The 20,483-nt window shown below is 38.0% G+C and overlaps 1 protein-coding gene across 9 annotated transcripts in view; it reads left to right on the forward strand.

Annotated features, from left to right (window-relative positions):
• Positions 1–20,483, forward strand: part of ZNF438 (zinc finger protein 438) — a 199,985-nt gene that overhangs the window by 23,302 nt on the left and 156,200 nt on the right. Inside the window, exon 1 of one of the 9 annotated variants that reach the window (XM_033209956.1) lies at positions 8,454–8,901. The exons of 7 other annotated variants lie outside the window; for them this stretch is intronic. The gene's annotated coding sequence lies outside the window, so the exon portion shown is untranslated. Of the gene's footprint in view, positions 1–8,453; positions 8,902–19,632; positions 19,795–20,483 lie in introns of those variants that run through there. One more of the 9 variants, XM_033209957.1, reaches the window with a different exon arrangement.

The following is a 20,483-nucleotide window of genomic DNA, read 5'->3' on the forward strand; positions in this document are numbered from 1 at the left end:
GAATATACTTTGAGCTATTTGAAAAGATACTATTATTTCCGTTTGACTGTAAGGCCATTAAATAATAGCAGGATGACTTAGATATTTTTCCTTGCTTGCAGGCCTGTAATTTTTATGCCATGACTCAACTTTATAAGGCTCTAAGTCAGCAATATAAAATATTGAAAATGTTGAAACATAAAATGAAAACTGCTTGGTCTACTGTTTATATTTAATAGGATTTTCTCAATCAGTTAATTAGCAATAAGTAGAATGTATCATTAAGGAATTAGATTTTAGAGTCGTAAAATTTTAGAGCTGGCAGAAACTTCAAAAGTCATCTAGTCCCCCCTCATTTTGCTGTGTGAGAGAGCTGAGTGATAGAGAGTCCAAGATGTCTTATGTCGCAGCTTTGAGTAAATTCTAGAACTCAGTGTTCTTTGTGTTGACTATTTGGTTTCAGTGCTGTTAAGAGTGTTCTACTATTAAAGAACTAACACTCTTAATATTTAAATGCTTCCTATATACTAGGCACTCAGGTGCTTTATATACGTTATCTTGGTTAATCTACACAAAGCTTATGAAGAGAGTTCATTTTACCTGTGTATTAGTTTTGTATTGTTGCTATAAAACAAAATGAAACAAAAAAATCTGGCCGGGTGCAGTGGCTAACGCCTGTAATCCCAGCACTTTGGGAGGCCAAGGCAGGCGGATCACGAGGTCAGGAGATGGAGACCAGCCTGACGAACATGGTGAAACCCCATCTCTACTAAAAATACAAAAATTAGCCGGGCGTGGTGGCGTGCACCTGTCATCCCAGCTACTCAGGAGGCTGAGACAGGAGAATTGCTTGAACCCAGGAGGTGGAGGTTGCAGTGAGCTGAGATCACGCCACTGCACTCCATGCCCTCCAGCCTGGGCAACAGTGCGAGACTCTGTCTCAAAAAACAAAAACAAAACAAAAAAAAACACCGAAAAAACCTTTGTGGCTTAAAACAACACAAATTTCTTATCTCACATTCCGGAGGTCAGAAGCCCAAAATGGACCTGACGTCCTGTTAGCAGGGCTGCCCTTCTTCCTGAAGGCTTAGAGGGGAAGTCAATTTTCTTGTCTTTTCCAGCTTCTGGAGGCTGCCTGCATTCCTTCACTTTTAGTCTCCTTCCATCTTCAGAGCCAGCAGTGACTGGGCAAATCTTTCTCACAATGCTGTTTTTCTGGTTTTGATTCTTTTGCCCCCGCTTTCCCTTTTAAGAACCCTTGTGATTACTTTGGGCCCATCTGGATAATGCAGGTACTCTCGTTATTTTAAGGTCCACTGATTACCAGCCTTAATTCTGCGTGCAACCTTAATTCCCCCTCACCAAATGAGTGGAAAAAACACGCTCAAAATGTTTTTTGTTTTTTTTTGTTTTTGTATTCTCTCAGCCAACAGCAGTCAACACAGAAGACTTTTGTGATGACACGTATGGGAGTTTCCTCCCCACCACACCAAGCTATTTTGCAACAGACGCCACCTGGGTTACCTTCAATTCAATGCTGACATCACCTGTAGAGAGTGTCAGATGCCCTATCTTTAGTCCTCAGCCTCACAGCAAGTCTCAGGAGGCTCTACCTGTGCTTCTGACCGACCTGCTATAAATTGGGGTTCCCACAGCCACCTCTTCGGGTTCATTTAATTTACTAGAGGGCTCACAGAACTCAGGAAAACACATCTACTGGTTCATTATAAAGGATACAGATGGAGAGGTGCACAGGGCCAGGCATGTGGAAGGGGCAAGGAACTCCCTTGCCTCCCCGGGTGTACTACCATTTGCGAACCTCCATGTGTTCAGCTATTTGAAAGCTCTCCACACTGTGTCCTTTTGGGTTTCTATTTAAGCTTCATTGGGTAGGCATGATTGATTGAATCATTGGCTGTTGGTGATCAACTTAACTTTCAGACCCTTTCCCCTTCCTAGAGCTTGGAGGGTGTCGCTGAATGTCCCAACCCTCTAATCGTGCTTTGGTCTTTCTAGTGACCATCCTCCATCCTGAAGCTACCTAGAGACTGCCAACCATCAGCCAACTCATTAGCATACAAAAGGCATCACTTTGGAGATTCTAAGGATTTTAGCAGTTGTATGCCAGGAAATGAGGATGTAGACCAGATATATATTTCACAATATCATACCATGTAATATAGGGTAGGCAGAGATTCCAGGGAATAAGGTATGGACATCCTTTGAGGGAGGCAATATTCTGTGTACCACATCTGTTAATAAGCTGAAGAGATTTAGGCTCAGAGAGGTTAAGTAAGTTGTCCAAGGTCACAACATAGTAAATGAAAGAGCTGATATTTTAACCCAGGTCTGTTATTTATCATATATGCATATCTTTCACAATAACATGATTTTTCCCACAAATGCCATTTGATCCTACTCTGGAAAAGTAAATAGGATGATGAGCATTGTGCAAATAGTAAATACCTCCTTTTTATTGTATATATTTAAGGTATATGATGTTTTGATGCACACACACAGTGAACTGGATACTACAGTCAACCAAATTAACATCAGTCATCTCACATAGTTACCCTTTTAGTGGCAGGAACACTTAAAATCTCTTTTAGCAAAATCTCAAATACAGTACAGTATTAACTGTAGTCCTCATGTACGTTAGACATTGAGACCCCTTTATCCTGCGTATCTGCAGCTTTGTATCCTTTGAGCTACATCTTCCCATTTTCTCCCCTGCCTGCCCCTGCTTACCACCATTTTATTCTCTGAGTATTCAACTTTCTTTTTCTTTTCTTTTTTTAAGATTCCTCATATAAGTGAGGTCATGCATTTTCTGTGTCTTGCCTATTTCACTTTGCATAATGTCTTCCATGTTCATCCATGTGGTAGCAAATGGCAGGATCTCCTTTTTAAGGCGGAATAATATTCCATTTATGTATGTGCACGTACATATATATATACACACATGCACATATGTACACACACATACCTCACAGTTCATTCATCTGTTGACAGATACTTTGGTTGTTTCAATATCTTGGCTATTGTTTCTAAATCTTGGCTAATGCTACAGTGAACATGGGAGTGCAGGTATCTTTATGAGATGGTGATTTCATTTCCTTTGGATATCTACCCACTGGAGTAATTGCTGAGTCATATGGTAGTTGTATGTTTAATTTCCTTAGGAACCCCTGTACAGTTTTTCACAATGGCCACACTGATCTGCATTCCCACCAACAGTGTATAAGGTTTCTCTTTTTCACACCATCACCAACACTTATCTCTTGTAACTTATTAAAGTAATAATCCCATTTGCTTAATAATATCAAGCAATAGGCTATGTTATTATGAAACAGTTAAAAGCGTATAGGAAATATATTTATTGATGTGGGAAAAGTATTTATGACTCATCATGATTTCCAGCGCCCTTCCCAGATTTCTACTTATCACTTCCTTTCTGTTACCAGTTCCTTCCTTATCCAGCCTAGATGCTTTGATTCAAATTATTTTCCAGCAAATTCTTTCAATTCTTTTGTACCTCTTTGGTCTCTCCAATCTCGGAGCTGGATAAGCTCAACTACCTGCCAGTTTTTTCACTTTAATGTTATACTCAGCAGCCTTAAAATTGTCCAGCAGTCTTCTGACATGTCTATTATCTCACTCTCTCACTCCCCACAGCATACTACCTTCGTTCTTCTCAAACCTTTTAACTCCCTATCGGGTTATTTGATGTCTTAGCAGTTTTCCACACAGTTGACCACAATTGACCATTGCTGCCTTTTGGAAACACTTGTCTCTTGGCCTATGACACAAACCCTTCCCTGGTTTTCCTTCTCCCATTCTAGTTGACCATTTTTTGTCTTCCTGTGTTACCTGACATCTAAAAGAGGAGAGGTTTAGTTCCCTTGTTTTTCATCTTGTACTTTTGGTTAAATATCTGTTTGTGTAAGTCTTTCATATTATCTCTAGCCCAGAGTTTGTCATCTTTAGCACTATTGACATTTTGGGCTGGAAAATTTTTTCAGTGTCGGGGGATGTCTCGTGGATTGTAGGATGCTTAGCAGCATCTCTGGCTTCTACGCTGTAACTGCCAATAGAGTTCCCTCTACCCTTATTGTGACAATCAAAGTGTCTCCAGATACTGCCAAATGTCTCCGGGGTACATAAAATCACCACCTGTTGAGAACTACTTATCTAGCCTGAAGCTCTCTTCTGAGGATCTGGGGATAACACCTTTCTGACATCTCTAGTTGAATATCTCCTAGGCATTGCAAATTTAACGTGACCAAAATGGATTCTTGTTTTTTCTCCCGTATATGCTCTCCCCCTAGATTTTCAGATTTTAGATTATTTATGACCTTGCATTGGAGGTACCAATAAAAGACATTGGAGGCTTTTATTTGGAGTAAACTAGGGAGCCACCAGAGAGTTTTGAGCCAAGAAATGACATGATCTCACTTAGGTCAGCTCTTTCTTGAGCATAGACTATGACTTGGAAGACAAAGCAGGAAGACCAGTTAAGAGGCTACTGTGGTAATCACAGTGAAAAATGGTAGTAGCTTGCACAAGGATGGCAGTAGGGCATATGGTAAGGAGTGGTATCTCTGGTTTAGTGCTTAAACACAAATATTCCTGAGAAGAAGAATGCACTTGTACCTTCGTGAAGTTAGTATCAGAGTATGCTTTGTTTTTCAGATGTTTTCTAAGAACTTGCAGGGAACAGGTTTTGGTGGATCAGAATGAAAGGACAGTAGCCAAGTTCCTGGGTTTCTCCAAGCCAGAACTTCCTGGGATGTTACTTGAAGGGATTCAGGCCACAACAGGGTTTTAAAACAAAGGACCCAATAGGAGGAGTCAGCAAGACATCCAGTACTGCCTATTCTACCTCACAATCTTACTTAGAGCTGGTCCTCCCTTGCTAAAACATGTACTGGGTGGCAGGGTAGAGAGAACAATTGGAAGTCAGGAGTGTTTCCTTCATTAAATATAGGAAGCACATCATCTTGGGCTGGAAGGCCCTTAGCTGAAGTGAGGTGGCTATTGGCATTTGGGATAGGACAGGTTTTTGTTGTACAAGATTGCCCTACATGTCGCAAGACTCACAATAGTGTGCTCTCTCATTGTGACATCTAAAACATGCCTCCCCACATTTCCAGACTCCCCATGGGAGTCAGACATGTTCAACTGTATACCATTGGACTGAGCCCCCTTTGCTAATTTGAAAACTGCCTCCTGTAATATGAAGTTAGTCAAAAGGCTATACATTCCAGGCCCTTAAAGAAAAGCTGCATTACTTGTTTGGGGACTTAGAAGGTATCCGCTAGTACTTTAAATTAGCATTGATGTTTATTGCTGATACATCCCATAAATGTTTTCTGTCCATGTTATGTACCTTAAAATACTAATTTGTAATTCTTTCGTAGAGGTTATAGACATTTCAGGGCCATCTCTAAAGATAACTGCAAAGGACACAGGCTCTCGCTGCTGTCTTCCAGCATTGCTGTGTAAGGGAGCCTGAATGAAAATGAATCGAGAGTTTGTATGAAAAGGAATTCCCTAGCCATCTTAGCAAAGGGAGTGGGAGTAAGATTGGAAGAGGGAGGATATTGGCCTGTATGTGAATGTTTATGCACATCATGTTTTTTTTGTTTGTTTGTTTTTGTTTTTATAATCAGGTCTAGCTAGTGTAAAGAGCTAAATATTTTTTAATCGTATTTTTGAAAAGTGGTAGAGAATAGAACAATATTCATCAGATTTGTGAAGGATTGATGACTCAGTGTTAGAGGGAATACTCACCAAGGAAAAGATCTAATAGTTTTGAACATACAAAATGTAAGGTTTATTTACAACGAAAAAAATAACACAATACAACTGGAGGAAATGCTTGTATCAAATGTGACTAAGGGTGAACATCTGTAATATCTGAAGAGGAAGTTCTCTCAAACCTAATGAATAAGTTTTAATACATAAGTAAACAAAGTATTTTAGCAGTTAATGATTAATAAAAAGGTGGAATTATGTTTACCATCACTGATAATCAAAGAAATGCCTTTTAAGTTAACCTTGAGTTACCTCTTCTATTCTCTCAAAAGTACTGAAAATTAAAATAACTTCCAATTCTGGAGAGGCTTTAAGGAAATGGACCCATTCACTCTAATGTGTTTCTTGTGCTACTCCCAGCCACTGCCTTTCCCTGAACATGCTGTGCCATTTGAAATTCTTATGTCTCATCTTTATGGGTCCTTCCCCTGTTCTTCCTGTTGACTTTCTATCTCTTGAGAGCAGCAGTCAGATCCTGGGGGCATCCCTTCTGAGTCAGCCCTGCCAGTGAGCACTCTGGTTTGCATTCGGTACTGCACTGCAGTCATGGGTGTATGAATCAGTCCCTACCACTTGGCTGGGGAGTTCTTGAGGTTAGGGCTGGTCAGGCCCTGCATTAGGGTCTAGCATACAAGTAATTATTCAATAAGTATTGAACTAAATTATTGGACTTTGGTAAATGTTTTAATAAACTATAATATGTTAGGGTGATGGAATAACATGATCACTAAAGTGTAATTATAAGTGTAACTTATGGCAAAATTTTGTAACCAAATACAGAATGATATGTTTAGTGTAATTTCAACTGCTTTTGAAAGGTAATGTGCAGAAAATGAATTTTTAAATATTTTAATGTTATAGATAACAAACTTTTATTTCTTTGTTACAATCTTTATGATACAATATATAATTTTTAAAATCAGTTGGCAGACTTGACCTCCCTCTCTTCTCATCAGAAATTAACCTCTGTGTGCCCTGTTCAGTTATCTGATTGAACTCTCAGGAAGTAGGGTGGGCCTCCCCAGAATGTGGGCTTTTAAGGAAAGCTGCATTTATGTGGCTGAATTAGGTCCCCAAGCATGTTTGAACTTTTACTGTGCTTGGGTGCATATAACTTGAGAGATATGGTACTTAGTATTGTAGAGTTTATAAATATATTCATGTTATCAGTGATAAGTTCTACAGCTTTTAATAATGTCAAATATAAATGGTAATTGATTTTTTAAAACATTTTTTGAGTATCTACTATCTACCAGTGACTGAAATACAGAATTCCTTTGAGGAAGTCCTTGTCTGACAGCAAAGACAGACATCCATGGGCCTTTCATACAGCGAGATGAGTGCCATAATCATGTGTTGAACAGAGTGCAGTGAGTTGTAGAGGGAATGGAGAAGCAGTTATTTCTTAGAGGGCTGGTGAGATGAGATGACTGTTCTCCAGTGAGATAACTCTTGAGCAGAACTTCAGAAGATGGGCAAAATTTTTGCAAGGTGGATAGGAGAAAAGGGAACAGAAAGGTAGAAGTGTAGAAATACATGATGTGTTCAGAAGCCACTAAAAGATTTTGGAGAGGGATATGACATGGTTAGGTTTGTATTTGGAAAGAAAATTGAGATCAGTGATTATAACAAGGAGACACAAGAAAAGTTAATCTTTTTTTTTCTTTTTTTTTGCATGCTTTTCTATGTGACAATTTTGGAACATCCCCAGATTTTAAATTGCAATATAGATAGGACATACTTTACATTATGCACATTACTGGCCAGCCAACCATATGTCCTCTCATAGCTGTACATCAGAGTGTCCCTTCTAAAAGTCTGGGTTAACAGTGGGCTGCAGGAATAAGGTCAGCTAAGAAGCCATTTCAGTGTCCACATCACCACAGGAAGTGATGGCTTAATCAGGGCCGTGATAACAGAAATGGATGGGAGGGAATATATTTGCCTATATAGACTTGGTATCAGAGTTTTATGGGGGTAGAGAGAAAAAGGAATTATACATCAGTGTTTCTCATATTTTAATATGCATATGAATTGTCTAGGGATTTTGTTAAAAGGTAGATTTTGATTCAGTAGGTCTGTGGTGGGGCCTCAGATTCTGCTCCCAAGTGTTGCCACCACTGTGGGGCCATGGTCCAGTGAATAATTAACAAGGACGAGATAACGTGGGTGTGAGACTCCACTGACTAGATGGTGATGTCATTATCTGAAATATCTGAAATGGGGAATACCACAGAAAAGAAAGATTGGGTGGGGGAATGGGGTGAAGTTTTTGTGGGACATTTGGATATAAAAATTGTAGACAGCTAAAAGTTTGGATTCTAAGCTTGAGAGAAAAATCAAGCATAGAGATACAGATTTGGGAATAAGCATTTCATTGCTGACAGTAAAAGTCATGAGAATGAGTGACATTACCTACAAAAAAGAGATAAAGTTAATATTAGAAAATATACCTATTGCTTCGTCATTCAAAGGCCTCATCTTCTAAAAAGAAAAATAAAGAAAATGTATCTATTTGCTAAAATTTTAATGCCCATTTAAGTGACTATAAATCAGCAATGGGAAAGAAATTGGATAGGTAGCTTCCTCCCTATGAACAATCTCTAGGTGTAAATTGAGGGAAGGAGAGGTCTTTGGAAAATCCCTCTTTTCCTTGGTAATGACTGTAGATCAAGTTAAAAATGCATTAAAGTATCTTATGAGAAATAATTCATATAAATAAATATGTGTAAAGAATCTTCAAAATGCCAGGCAGTCTTCTGACCTTAACATTAATAGCAAATGAAATGAATCCCTGAAACAGTGGAGCTTATCGGGGAGATTGACAAATGCTGTGTTAGGAAAGTACGGTGTGATGCGAGAGCACACACATCAGGAACACATGACTCAGTATGGAGACAAGGGATGGCCTACCTGAGGAAGTAGCATTAAGCTGAGACCAGAAGGCTGAGTAGAGGTGACCTACAGGAAGAAGAAGGGAAGGTTGTAACAGTAATGACTGGAGGGGAGAGGCCCTGCAGGTTGGAGAAGTTCAGTGTGGCTGACCATGGAGTGTGCAGAGTGAGGGGCATGACTGCTGAGCTCCAGAGGTGGACAGAGCCCCTGGTGAGGCTCACTCCTCTGGGACTTAGTAGAGAGAAGAGGGAGAAAATGATGTATTTTCCCAGGGAAAAACTATTATCCTGCTTTGGTATAGTTCAAACAACAGTCTTATGCATATGGTTTTACAAGCATATGGCTTTTATGGACAGGCCTACTAATGACATGACTCATAGTAATGTTTCTGTAGGAAAAATGTTTTGTGCTTCAAAAGCTGTCTTATAATTTAACTTTCAGGTTTTTTTTTTCCATTTGGGAACCGCTTGGATAAGAGCACGATTCTACTGCTTTTTGTTATTTCTGCTAAAAGTGTGCTTTCTCTGTTATGTATCTATGTGGCTACAGTGTTGATTTTCCATCTTCTGATATGAATCAAGCTATCATTGCACAGATGCAGTTGAAATGTTGTTTTATTTTCTTGACCAAATTCAGAAAGTGTATGGAAATAGAGAAATCTTTTTATAAATTGTTTAGTTTTCAGAGTGTTTGTTCTTCAAAGTTAAGGATTCCCTCTGTAAATTATATTGTGGTATACTGTGTTATATACCATGAAAGTATGAAAAATTAAACTACCATGAAAATTGTTGTAAACAGAAAGTAGAAGAGATTGGTATGTTTTCACTATTGAAGTCAAATAGAATGTAGAAGGTAAACAATAAAGGATAAAATACCCAGCTTTAAAAATACTTTAATAACCGTGAGCTTATCATCATAATCATCTTCATTACTAGCTGTTGTTATCATTAGTAATACTTGATATTTTAAAGCAGGAAACAGCAAATGTTAAGGCCACTCCCTTTGTAAAATTGATCTATATGAGTTTCCCTTTCTTTAATAAATGAAACTTTAGGCTGAAACTCTCCAATTCCCTTGTCTCCAATATGCAAAGTTAATTTCATCTACATCTATCTTGTGAAAGTATCTTTCCTTCTATATCAATTAGAATACTTTCAGCTGGTAAGTGACCAGAGACCCAACTGAAAGTATCATATATAATAACTGCATTTTATTATCTCATATAACTAGAAATCTGGAAGAAAGATGGTTTTTTAGTTGGCTCATATAGCAGCTAACCGTTATCATCAGACTCTCTGGCTCTGTCTTTTCATTCTACCATCCTGCGTAAGTTGACTTTTGTCTTCAGACTTTTCCCCTCCTCATCTCAAGATGGCAGCTTTAACTCCAAGAATGACATACTCATATCAAAGCATCCATGACTGTAAGAAAAGGTGTCTCTCTTATGTCTTTTTCAGAAATGAAGAAAACTTTCTTAGAAGCCTCCTAGAAAACGTCACCTCACTAGCCAAAACTGCATCCTGTACTGTTTCTAAGCCAGTCAGTGGTGAGGGGTACAGAAGTCCTATGTTTGGCTTAGGCAGATTCATGGCCCTCCACTCTTCCCAAGGTAAAAAAAATAATAATAATAAATAAATAAATAAATAAGATTTTGTTATCCACAAAGAAGGGAAGACTGAGTAGGCAACCTCTAGGTCTGTCATACCTTCCAAGGCCAATTTTTTTGCCTAGACTCTTAATTCCTTTCTGCCTCCTAGAAGACTTTGTTAATCATTTCTTCTTGCCTTCATTTTCAGTCTTCTCATTCTTTTTCTTCAAGCTTATTGAAAGAAGAGTCTACATATGCTGCCTTCATTTTTTCCCCTCCCATTTATTCCTTAAATTCCTTGCCATCTGGATTTTGTTCCTTCTAATAAGAAACCTTCCTTTTCTGTCAACAACAATGACCACTTGATTCCCAAATCCTTTGCCAGTGTCTTTTGTTTTCTGGATTTTCTATTCTCTGTTTCATTTGTTTGCACATTATTCTTTATTATTTCCTTCCATCTGCTTGCTTAGGTTTAGTTTGCTTTTCTTTTTGTAGGTTCTGTCTTCTTAAGGTGGAAGATTAGATTGTCCACTTGAGATCTTTCTTTTTTAATATAGGCTTTTATAGCTACAAATTTCTTTCTGAGTACTATTTTCTTTAGCTGTATCCAATAAATTTTGGTATGTTGTGTTTTAGTTTTCACTAATCTCAACGTATTTTCTAATTTTCTCTCTGATTTCTTTGACCTATTGGTTATTTAGGAGTGTGGTTCCCCTGCCCATCTTTGTGAATTTCCTAAAATTCCTTCTGTTACTGATTGTATTATAATTGCATTCCATTGTTTCAGAGAATATTCTTTGTGTGATTAATCTCTGTAAATTATTGAAGGTTGTTTATGGCCTAGCATGTGATCTCTTTTGGAAAATGTTTCATATGCACTTAAGAATGCATATTGCCTTGTTGGGTGGAGTGTTATATAGTCATCTGTAGGGCTAGTTGTCTTACTGTGTTGTTCAAATCTTTTGTGTTCTTGTTGATTTTCTTCCTGGTGGTTTCATCTAGTATTGAAAGAGGGTTAGTCTCCAATTATTATTTTTGAGTTGTGTATCCCTTCAACTCTGTCTTTTCTTCCTTCTGTTGTTAGGTGCATATATGCTTCTAATTGTTATATTTTCCTGATGGATTGACCCTTCTGTCATTATGAAGTGTTTCTCTTTATTTCTAGTAATATAGTCTTGTTTTAAAATCTATTTTGCCTGATTCTTTTATGTTTACTGTTTGTATGGTATAGCTTTTACTTTCAACCTATTTGTATGATTGAATCTAAAATGTGTTTTATATAGATTTTACGTAGTTGGGATCATTGTTCTTTTTCTTTTAAAAAAATACAGCCTGATAATCTTTCTTTTGATTAGATTGCTTAATCTGTTCACATTTAATGTAATTACTGATATAGTTGAATTTTTGTATGCAGTTACGAATTTTGTTTTCCATAGGTCTCAAGTCTTTTTTGTTCTTTCCTTTCTTGCCTTCTTTTGAATTAAGTAGATATATTGTAGTGTGATGTTTTAATTCCTTTGCTACTTTTTAAAACATATATTTTGAATTATTTTCTTAGTGGTTGCTCCGGGGTTTACAGTGTACATCTTGATTTATAAGAATTTCACTTCTGATTTATACTTACTTTCAGCAAAATAGACTTCCTCTATTAGCTCCATTTCCTCCCCAACTTTTTTGTGCTATTATTGATGTACCTATTATGTCAAACCCAACAATACACTGTTGTAATTTTTACTTTGTCTTTTGAAGAAGCTGAGACAAGGGAGAGCAAGTACATATTTATAGTTAGTTGTATTGACCTCTCTATTTTTCATTTTCTTTACATATTTCTGCATATTTGAGTTAGCTCTGGGGTCATTTTCTTACTCCCATAGAACTCTGTTCTCATCTGCTTCATTTGTACTGTTATTGTCTAAATATGTAACAGTGAATGTTGTTAGCCCAATAATAAAATTATAGCTACAGTGTTTTATTGAATTATTCTTTAAATCAGTTAAGAGAATAAAGGGGAAGAATTATGCAATTACAGTGTCTTTTGCAATTATGTACGTAATTTCCTTTACTGGCACGCTTTGTTTTTTGGGGCTTCCAATTACTGTTTGGTGTTACTTGCTTTTAGCCTGAAGAATTTCCTTTAGTATTTCTTGTAAAACAGATATTCTAGCAACAAATTCTCTGTTTTTATTCTCCTGGGGATGCCTTAATTTCACCTTTATTTAAAAATACAGTGTTGCTGGATATTAGAGTCATAATTCACAATATTTTACTTTAGCACTTTGAATATTTAATTCCATTGCTTTCTGCCCTCGCTTGTTTCTAATGAGAAGTCAGTTGTTAATCTTATTGGGGACTCCTTTGTGCTTGTCTGGTCATTTTGCTCTTGCTGCTTTCAAGATTTTCTCCTTGTCTTTGGCCCTCAAGATTTTGCCTATAATGTGTCTGGAAGTATATCTTTTTGTATTTATCCTATTTAGAATTTGTTGAGCTCCTTGGGAGATGTGTAGATTAATATTTCTTTTTCTTTTATCAAATTTGGAAAGATTTCAACCATTATTTATGTATTTTTTATTCTTTTTCTTTCATTCTTTTTTTTTTCCCTCTCTCTGAGACAGGGTCTCACTCTGTCACCCAGGCTGGAGTATAGTGGCATGACCTTAGCTCACTGCAGGCTCCACCTCACTGCAGGCTTAAGCAGTCCTCCCACCTCAGCCTCCTGAGTAGCTGAAACTACAGGTGTGTTTCACCCTACCTGGTTAATTTTTAATATTTTTTATAGAGACAGGGTCTCAACATGTTTCCCAGGCTGGTATTGAATTCCTCGGCTGAAGCAATCCTCCCACCTCGGCCTTCCAAGGTGCTGGAGTTACAGATATGAGCCACCATGCCTAGCCTTATTATTTCTTTAAATATTTCTCCCTGTTTTTTCTCCTAATGGCATCTATTTTAGTCCATTTTCTGTTACTGTAACAGAATACCAAAGACTAGTTAATTTATAAGGAAAAGAAATTTATTTTTTATGGTTCTGGAAGCTAAGAATTCCAAGAGCATGGTGCGAGCCTCTGGTGAGGGCCTTCTTGCTCGTGGGAATTCTCTACAGAGTCCCAAGGTGGCACAGAGCATCACATGCTAAGAGGGCATATGAGTGAGAACCAAACTGGATTTTATAACAGATGCATTCTTGTGATAGCTAACCTACCTGCTTGATAACCCATCAATCCAGTAACTTATTAGTCTACTAATCCATTCATGAGAGCAGAGCCCTCATGACCCAGTTACCTCTTTTTTTTTTTTTTTTTTTTTTTGAGGTGGAGTCTCGCTCTGTCACCGGGACTGGAGTGCAGTGGCCGGATCTCAGCTCACTGCAAGCTCCGCCTCCCGGGTTTACGCCATTCTCCTGCCTCAGCCTCCCGAGTAGCTGGGACTACAGGCGCCCGCCACCTCGCCCGGCTAGTTTTTTTGTATTTTTTTTAGTAGAGACGGGGTTTCACTGTGTTAGCCAGGATGGTCTCGATCTCCTGACCTCGTGATCCGCCCGTCTCGGCCTCCCAAAGTGCTGGGATTACAGGCTTGAGCCACCGCGCCCGGCCCCAGTTACCTCTTAAAAGTACTACTTCTCAATACTTATGCATTCAGGACCAAGTTTCCAATACAGTGAACCTTTGGAGAACACATTTAAACCACAGCATTCCACCCTGGGCCCCCCAAATTTATGTCCTTCTGGTGTTTAAAAATACATTCATTCCATCCCAGTAGCTACAGAGTCTTCATTCATTCTATCATGCACTCAAAAGCCCAAAGTCCCAAGTCTCATGTAAATCAGATTTGAGTGAGACATATGGTGTAATTTGCCTTGAGGCAGATTCTTTTCAGCTGTGAGCCTATTAAATCAAACAAGTTACCGACTTCCAAAATATAGTGGTGGAGCAGGCATAGGACAGACATTGCCATTCTAAAAGGGAGCAACAGGAAAAAATTAAGGAGTAACAGGTCCCATGTAAAACGAAAACCCAACAAGGAAAACAACGTTACGTCTTACAGCTGGAGAATAATCTCCTTTGACTCCATGTCCTGCATCCTGGGCACATGGGTGCAGGGTTGGGCCTGAATGCCTCAAGTGACTCCACCCCCATGGCTTTACTATGCTCAATCCATATGTCAGCCCTTGTAAGTTACAATTGGGTGCCTGTGGCTTTCGCAGGTTGGACCTGCATGCTGATGCTATAGTTCTGAGGTCTCAGCAGCATTCCTGCTCCCACAGCTCCATTAGGCATTACTTTAGTGGGGGCTCTGCCATGGCCTTGCTTCTGTCTGTACTAGGCATTGCCCTATGGGGGGCTCTCAGCAATGGATCCACTCTTATGACAAGTCTCTACCAGGGCACCGGTCTTTTTGGTATATCCTTTGAAATCTAGGTGAAACTACCATAGCCCCACATCTCTTACATTCTGTACACCTGCAGAATTAGCACCTTGTGGATGCCACCAAAATTTATAGCTTGTGCCTTCCATAGTGGTGAGTTGAGCCACACCTGCTGCTACTTGGGTCATGGCTGGGGCAACCACAGAGCCTTGCTCTGGGGAGCAGGGAGCAGAGTCCTGAGGCAGTCCTAGACAGTGGGCTGTGCAGAATGCCATGGATGCCATGGGCTCCCACAAAATCATTCTGCACGCCTAGGCCTCTGGGCCTCTGACGGGAGGAGCAGCTTCGAAGGTGTGTGAAATGCCTTTTGGAGTCTTTCTCTAATTGTCCTGATAGTCTCTTGGTCCCTTGTATCAATATGAATCTCTTTAGCAAATGGTTCCTAGGCCACATTCTTGGTTTCCTTTCCTAAACAAGCTTTTTAAATTCTACATAGCCAGCCTGAGGAGAGTTTTCCAAATCTTTCCACTTTGCTTTTCATTTGATTATAAATTCTGTCTTTGTCTTCCCTTTGCTCCCAAATCTCACCTGTGTCTTGAGTGTTTTGCTGCTAGAAATTTCTTCCACCCCATATGCTAGTTCATCACTCTCAAGTCCAGCATTCCACAAACCCCTAGGGCATGGACATAGCCTTGAGGTATGTCAGGCTGTTTGCTGCTTTGTGACAAGTATGGCCTTTAGTCCAAGTTCTAGTACCTTGCTCCTCATTTCCATCTGAGGCCTCTTCAGAATGAACTTTACATATTTCTGTTAACATTCTGGTCATGAGCACTTAAGTAATCTCTAGGAAGATTCAGGCTGGGCGCAGTAGCTCACGCCTGTAATCCTCGCACTGTGGGAGGCCGAGGCAGGCCGATCACCTGAGGTTTGGTGTTTGAGACCAGCCTGGCCAACATGGCAGAACCCCTCCTCTACTAAAAATACAAAAATTAGCGGGGCTTGGTGGTGCATGCCTGTAATCCCAGCTACTTGGGAGGCTGAGGCAGGAGAATCGCTTGAACCTGCAAAGCGGAAGTTGCAGTGAGCTGAGATTGTGCCATTGCACTCCAACCTGGGTGACAGAGTGAGACTCTGTCTCAAAAAAAAAGAAGATTCAGAATTTCTCTAGTCGTTTTCAGAACCTTCACCAGAATCACCCTTAAGGCTCCATTTATGGCAATATGGGTTTTTTCTATCCAGCTCCTCCATAGTCTGCCAGCTTCTACCCGTTACCCAGTTCCAAAGCTGCTGCTTCATTTTCAGATATTGTAGCAAAAATCTTACATCTTGGTACCAGTTTTATGTCTCAGTCTGTTTTCTGTTGCTGTACATAGACTTGAATGAAGTTGAGGATACCTCTGAATCACCTGGTGGGCTTGTTACAATAAAACACAGATTACTGGGTCCTGTGCCCAAACCTTCTGCTTCAGGAGGTTGGAGGTCGGACCTGAGGGTTTGTATTTCTGGCAAGTATCTGAGTGAGGCTGAGGCTGCTCATCTGGATAACCTACTTTCAATGTTTGGTTGCATCTTTTTTTGTGATCCTAGCAGCCATTTATATGTATTATTTGTATCTATTCATTCATTAAGGTGTGAAAAATGGTAATGTTCTAATTCTTTTTACTCTTTTTCATTTATTCATTGGAATATTTTTATAAAGAGATACATGTTCTTATCTCTTACTTGGTTACCCAGTGACAGAGTTCACAAAAGAAAGGTAACATAAATTCTTGATTTTTTCCCTTTGATATATATTTTTTAAGATAATGAATTGGTTCTCTATCATCTCTTAAAGGTGATCAGTTTTTTAAGAATATTATTATGAACTTTTAGAATTTAATGTATTAGTTTAATCCATTTCAAGTATTACCATCATTGAAGCTCAAATGACTCCATCTTTGGCTAATGGAAGCCTCTTAAAGTTAGCTCCTGAGTCCTAGATTCAGCTATTTCTCTTAGAAGCCCTACTGTTTAAGGGGTGATCATGTTTTCTCTCAGCCCTTTCTATAGACAGAAATCAGAAGTATGTGCACATATTTAAGATAAAATAAAAGTATTTCATAAATTTATATTGATGCTTCCAATTGAAACTTGAGACTATGGTGGAGACGATAGTGTGTTTAAATCTTCTTTCTGTATCTCTTTCCTCTGCTTTCAAGGATATGAGTGATTATAGAATTGGAAAGTTCCACAATTATTGATTTATTTTTATCCTATAGTGTACACACAACAGTCTCAGAATGACAACACTACAGTATTACTCAAAACATTAAAATGCATATTTTTGCATACATTCTCACCCCCTTAATCGCATTTAGGACTGGGGATGTCTTCTGAGACTTGAGTTTATTGAGCAGCCATTTAAAGCATCTTCTCTGTCTCATACTCACTGCTAGAAAGGGGATACAAAGAGGTGTAAGATATGTCCCTGTTCTCTAAAAGCTAAGGGTCAGGGTTACTGGGTTATGTATCATTCTGGTATAGGAAGATGTGGCCATAGAATCTGGGATTCTGTTCTTCTTTAAAAGAAGTTAATGTTAATGTTAATTCTTCTTTACTTGCATGTTTCTTAAAATAAAACCCTTTCTCTCTACTCTTATCAGGGAGCAGCTTCCTTTTGGTGGAGCTCGTTAATACTTTCTAATCTCCCTTACATAGTGTATTATTAGTCAGGATTCTCCAGAGAAACAGAGAACAAGAGAAAGATATAGAGTTTATTTTAAGGAATTGACTCACAGAATTTTGGGAGTTGGCAAAGCAACTGTGTAGAATACAGCAGCAGGCTATATATTTAAGGAAGAGTTGATAATAGTCTTGAGTGTAAAAATTGCAAAATAGGCTAGTAGGCTGGAAACTCAGCATTTCTATGTTATCATCTTGATGTAGACTTGCATCTTCTTCAGGTAACTTTTATCTTCGCTGGTAAGGCCTTCATCTGATTGGATAAGGCCCACCACAGTATGGAATCTGTTTTATTTCAAGTCAACCAATTATAAATGTTAATTACATCTACAGAGACCGTCACACAGCATCTATATTAGTATTATACCAAACAGCTGGCCGTGATAACCTATCCAAAGTGACTCATAAAATTAACTATCACATCTAGGTTAACTGTTTATTGCCCAAATTGATATTCTTTCTAAAAAACAATAAAATTATTTAATTTTATTACTTGACTGACAAATTGGTTTCATCATATTGGCAAACCTATAAAATAGTCCTATTAAGGAATTATTTTAAAAATAAAGTTATTTCTAAGACATATTAAGATATAGCTATATTCATTAAAGCAAAACAACTGTTTTAACATTAAAAATAACATAAATATAATTCTCAGTAAAAGTTCATATACATTAGTTTCTTAGCTGTAATTTGTATCTAATATATAAGTTCTCTGTATTGGAAAAAATATTTTAAAAATATAGTTGTATTATCTTTAATTGCTACATAAAATCATAGTCTTTTTCAAGTTGCATTTTGTGATTGCTACATTTGAAATTATTGATTTTTTCAAGTTACTATTTTCTATATAAATTGTGATTTTTAAATCTGAGAATGTAACCTCTATGTTGATAATGAGGTACCTGGTAAGTTCAAAGCAAGTTCTATTATATTTTTATTTTGTAATAGTTTAATATGCAAATATTCTGGCACATATATTTTCACAGCAACTGTTAAAAAAACAGTAAACTCTATTTACATCACTTTTATTCAACAAAATTTTTATGACAAAGCTTGTCAAATAAATTGTGTCTGTTATGGAAATCTTTTAAACATCTTAACCAAATTTAGATGCTGCTAAATTGTAGGCATTCTCAAGTTCATTTTATTCTAGTACATAATATAAACTTATTTAAGTAAAAAAATAAGTTCTCCATAAAAATTAAATCTTGAATGAAAGATTTCTGTCTTAGTTTGGGCTGCTGTCTCAAAATACCACATACTGGGTGGCTTAAACAACAATTCATTTCTCATGGTTCTGAAGGCTGGAAAGTCAAAGATCAAGGAACCAGCAGATCAGTTTCTGGTGATGGCCTGCTTCCTGGTTTGCAGACCTGGTTTGATCTCATGATGTCCTCACATGGCCCTTCTTGGGTGTGTGCACTTGGATGGGGGTGGTGGGGGTAGAGAGAGAGATCTGTTTCTTTTTATAACAGCATTAATCTCATCAGGAGGGCCCCACCAACATGACCTAATCTAACCCTAATTAAAGGCACTACCTCTGAATACCATCACGTTGGGTATTAGGGCTTCAGCGTAAGAATTTAAGGTGACACAAACATTTAGTTTCAACTGACTTTGAATGTAATGTTTGAATGAAAATCATCTGTTATGTTGATGATTTTACAAAGTCTAAGCCTCAAAGAATTTGAAGCTAGATAACAAAAAGAGAAAACATGGACTGTCATGCTGAAATATTTTTCTAAATTCAGCATCAACTTTGTCACAAATATTTTAGTTCATTTTTTTTCTTTTTTTAGATGGATGTGTACTCTGTTGCCCAGGCTGAAGTGCAGTGGTGTGATCACAGCTTACTTCAGCCTTGACCACCCGAGCTCAAGCAGTCCTCCTATCTCCCAAATGTTGGGATTACAGGTGTGAGCCACCACACCCAGCCTTAGTTCACTTTTTTTAACCCTATGTGTGTGTGTAAACATTTGTAAATTTTGATTGGTAGAATGTCACATCTTTTGTGGATGCAGTTGTGAAATATGTTTCCTCCAATTTTGATTGGTAATATATTGCAGTTTATATGGGCACAGTTGTGAATTATATGTGAACCACAGCCAAGTCCAAGTTTATTTCTGTTACATCATTTTTAAAATTTAATAAGAACATTGTTCTTTCTATGATGCTGTGCTCAAGCAAAGTTTGTAATTGTGTTATCACTGTAAAAACAAATAGAATTGACCCTTACTATTCACAGATTTTGCTTTCATGAATTCGTCTGCCTACTACAGATTGAGCATCTCTGATCTAAAATCAGAAATGCTCTAAAATCCTAAACTTTCTGAGTGCCGACATGATGCTCAACACAATCCTCAAGGGTCATGCGCAAATGAAATACTCATTGGAGCATTTTGGATTTCAGATTTTTGGATTAGGGATACTCAGTAAGTATATAATACAGATGTTTCAAAATTTTTAAAAACCCCAAATTCAAAACACTTCCGACCCCAAACATTTCAGGTAAGGGATACTGAACCTGTCAAATTTATTTGTAACTGCAAAATCAATACTCATGACACTAGTCATTCAACTGAGTGCACTGACTACAAATGGTACAGAATGGTGAAAATTTTGGATTGCTTAACACATTCCTAGTTGACAGGCTGATTTCCTTCAGCTCTCATACAGTAAACAAGTCTCCTTTTTTGGGTTTATATAGTGCTATGATTTTTGCTTTTTTAGGCTTCTTTGTGATTTCTGTGTTTAAAATGACTACTCAGTGTGGAACTGAAGTGCTGTATATTGCTCCTAAGTGCAAGAAGGCTGTGATGTGCCTTAAGGAGAAAATACACATGATAGATAAACTTACAGTGCTGTTGGCTATGAGTTCAGTGTTAGTGACTCAACAGTAAACAGCCATACATTGCTTAACAACAGGGTTAAATTCTGAGAAATGTATCATTAGGTGATTTTGTCATTGTGAAAATATCATAGAGTGTGCTTATATGAATCTATAGCTTACTACACATGTAGGCTATGTGGTAAAGCCTATTGTTCCTGGACTACAAACCTGTGCGGTGTGTTACTATACTGAATTCTGTAGGCAGTTGTAACACAATAGTAAATATTTATG

The sequence above is a fragment of the Trachypithecus francoisi genome, unplaced genomic scaffold, assembly GCF_009764315.1.
Source record: "Trachypithecus francoisi isolate TF-2019V2 unplaced genomic scaffold, Tfra_2.0 Lachesis_group9, whole genome shotgun sequence".
NCBI classification, from domain to species: domain Eukaryota; kingdom Metazoa; phylum Chordata; class Mammalia; order Primates; family Cercopithecidae; genus Trachypithecus; species Trachypithecus francoisi.